Below are 4225 nucleotides of genomic sequence, written 5' to 3' on the forward strand. Positions count from 1 at the left end.
TTATCATACCATTTAAAAAAAATTCTAGAATACATCCCCAATAAAAATATACAGCTTATTTCTCACTCGAAAATCATACATTAATCTAAGAACCTAATCAGGATCACCCATAATTTATACTCAATCAACCATTAAAATCATTTCAAACCATATTATGCTCTCCCACATTATCGTACCATTTGATAAGAATTCTAGAAAACATTCCCAATGGAAATACTCAGAAAAGTCGTGAAACACTTGGCACCTTGTCGATGCCATGTAACCTGGACTCGGTCGACCATTGGTCAAGGTCGTATCCACTGTCAAACAAGTAGAATCGTTCCGGTCGGCGTTCCAGTATATCTGGAGGTGAGACGACCCGGGCACGGCCAGTTGGCCGCGCCGGACCTATTTTTAGACGTCATTGACATTTGCACGTAGACAGGCCGAGTCGCGTGTGCACTCTCCCCGCACGCACTCACGCACTCCCTCCTCGCGCGCGCCCACGCGTGCCCTTCGGATCTCCTCCTACAGCCTCGATAATAACCGAAAGGAGTGTGCGTAGCGTTCATTGTTCTTAGAACCGGGTGCACTTTCGTATCAGTAATTTAAAAACGAAAGGTCTTTTAATAGAAATCATGATAACATGTATTTACATATAATATGTGTAATATTATGATGATTTTATGTAGACATTACGTGTTTTTAAAAGAATTTGAAAAATATGAATCAACAGATTTTAGAAAAGATCAAGACAAGGCTTATTGATTCATTTTGTGTATAATACTAGTGAAACTCCCCCGTGTCACTGATAAGGGCACAGCAGACTGTCTGAGGAGCACAGAGATGGAAACGATCCGGAGCGGAGGATACGGAGGGGTAGCCAAGGAAGAAGGAGCGCCGTGTCCTGTTCCCCTGATTCATCGACCTGATCGTTCTTTAAAGACCATTTTTGGTCGCCCCTGGCACTCGACGTGATCTCATTATGTACTGGGAAGATTCCTCGGGGATTGTTGGCTGATGTATTGAGAATCATGGACGCTGATGTAATTGGTGTGATGCAGAGGAGCGACTAGGATCGCATGTGCCGCGAGGAGGTAGCGTTCTAGGGGCGCAGCTAAGGGATGTTTCATCCTTGTACAAGTATAATAAATATACTGCGGATTTTTGTGCTAAATAAAATGTTCCTATTACTATTAAATATATCTCAAACGAAACTTATGTTGATCCAAAACTAGTATAGTTGTAAAATAATAAATTACGATTTATTTGTTATTTAATTACTATTAATTCAATATTAATAAATATTAATAAAACGTCCATATTCTCAATTTCAAATATAAAATTCAGATCACGATTTATGTATAATATATTTTCGATGTTGTATGCATTTTTTTATATTACATTCATTCTTCATACTTTTCATGTATCCAATTTTGTATCATTGCATAAAACTCATAATTTAATAATAAAGAAAATTTTACTCTATATGCTCGATTATATTGTTAGTACATATCCAATTAGATGCTGCGTATAATAATATTATTCATAAATGGGAATGATAAAATGTATTATTTTTATTCTGAGTTATTTGACATATTATATTCAAGCACAGTACATGAAATCATTGAAATAATCCCTGCTCTTCATTTGGCTGTACTTAATTGTGTTGCATCGGGACAAGGTCCACGTCTAAACTGAGTCGAAAACAGCATCGAACCGAAACAGTGCAGACTCGAAAAAAAAAAAAAATAGAAGAGCTCTGAGAATCTGCGAAGTCGTCATCGATGGACGAGGGTGGAGAATAAAACGACTGGGCTCGGTCATCGGGGCGGACGCGTCGCGTTGTAAACCCGCGAACTTGATTGTCCTGTTTGGCCGAGTGGCCGCGTAATTTCCCCGAAAGTATGGCCCGGTCGTGGGTGGTTTACGGCCGGCCAAAAGTCAGAGGAGGATTCGAGAGAACAGTGGGAAAAAAGCGAGTGTATATCTTCGTTCACAAGTTTCAGGAACAAGTGCTTATTCTCTCATAGATAGTCCAAACCAGAAACCATCTCAATTGAAAGATTATTGTAGGTCATACAATTAATGAAGCGTTTCATTAACATTATAGTTCAAATCGAGGTATAGTAACTCGCTAATTAAGCAAAACGAACAGTTGGGTAAAAAATGAGTATACATTTCCATTCACAAATTTTAGGAACGAATGCTTATTCTTAAATAGGTGTTGTTCCAAATCAGAATCCATTTCAATTAAAAGATTATAATAAATCATGTACATAATCAATCATGAAACGTATCACTGAAGTGATAATTCAAATCAAAATATAATAACGAAAATGCAAATATCTATACAAATTTCTATCTTTATAAATGGAATGAACTAATAAAATTAAAGAAACGAACATTCGTTTGCTTATCTCTGTTCCCTAAATTATAGATTACTTTGGATATTTTGTATTTCCTTACATATTACAGTGCACTGTTTCCTTAAATTATATAAACTTTCCATAAATGCATAAACATCCAAAGTCTAATAATAACTCACTAATTAAGCAAAGCGAATAGTGGGGAAAAAACTAGTTTACATTTCTGTTCATAAGTTTTTAGGGATATGTGCTTATTATGTATTAAAATGTCTGGCAGATATTCAACATCAGAAACCATCAATTGAATAATTATATTACACTAAAATTATAGTTCAAACCGAAGTATAGCACTTGGACTAGTTTTTATGTAAATGTAAGATTTTTATATAAAATAAAACTTGTAAAATCTTACTTTAAGAAATGATATTTAGTAAGAATCTTCTTTAATCCTTTAAATATTATGTCATGCATTCTGCTGTTGATACTTCATGCACTTCTGCCTGCCACGTATTTTTTACGTTTTCTACATACTTAATTTTGCTATAAATGCATAAAACGCGCAGTTTAACAACAACTCACTAAATAAGCAATCATAAAATAATGAAACTTTCTTTAATACATTAAAAGTACCAAAAATTATCATTTGTTCATCGAATAGGACGACTCACTCTTATAATATGTTCTAAGACTTATGAACGAGGGTGCAATTTGACAGCGATGGAGAGTATCGAGCAGCCTAATTTCGGCCCCTCGATCCTCTCCCTTCTGTCTCCTCGCCAACGACCGACACTAGGGAGCCTGCTTTATTGTCACCAACCTCGCCTAACTGTAAACACGCGGGCAACTTTCTGACAAGTTTATCGAAGGTGCCGCGACGCCAGAGAGACAATGGGTCTGTTCGGTCGCGAGCTGCGTTTTATTCTGCATCGAATTTCGGGGGCGTTGTTTGGGTTCTTTTTGGTCCTCGCCAGTTTTTTATTCGCTTGGAATATTGACGAGCTCGATGGAACAAAGGCTCTGTCAGTAAACACGGATAACCATGGGATTGTAAAGAAACGGTGAAAGGGTCGACAGGTGTAGTAAAGAAAAATGAAATTATAAATAGAAGTCTCTGATAGCGGTTCCCAAAACTGTCTAGACTCTTGTTTTGCACGGACCGACGTGGAAATAGCTACTGGTATGGGTGGAAATATTTTCAGCTACGAACTTCAAAGAACAATGTACAATTTAAGCTGCAATGTCAAATTTTCTTGGCTCGCGCGATGCCTCAAGGCAACATCGTTGATCTTGATCCACTTACACACCCACGTAACAAATAGAACTATCAGCTAAAATCTCAGAGAATCAAAATATCGATGCAACAAATTACACAAATTGATCTACTTGTATATTTAAAACTATGCATTCTTAATTCTTACATCAGACGTGATATTAATACTTCGAGATTTAATGGAATCAAAGGTCAAGCAAATAAAAATAATGCAACTAACAGGATGTGACAGTGACGTAAGTGACTCAGCTGACACAAGAAGTATTTTATGACTTCTATATTAATTACTCTGCTGCACATCTTTTAAAAGTCGCGAAGTAAAAAGCACGACAGGAATGATGGAGTTAATATAATTGTGAATTCTTGCACGATTAGAAAGTGTCTTCGTCAATGTTTCACTGTCAGCTTTCGAGCTTTCAGTTTCAGCCGGAATTGAATTAGAATGGAAATAAATAATTCTGCGAATGAAGTGTCAAAATCAGAGCCACGTGGGCGAGTGTCTCGGTTTCTCTGGATAGAAATCGTCTCGTTAATCCCGAATAACTATATCGCTCCCGCGTTTTCCGTACATGGCACCAGAAGGAGGCTTCTGGCCCGGTTCGCTCTC

This window comes from Ceratina calcarata, unplaced genomic scaffold, assembly GCF_001652005.2.
Source record: "Ceratina calcarata isolate Rehan_Ccalc_2016 unplaced genomic scaffold, ASM165200v1 scaffold514, whole genome shotgun sequence".
NCBI lineage: Eukaryota > Metazoa > Arthropoda > Insecta > Hymenoptera > Apidae > Ceratina > Ceratina calcarata.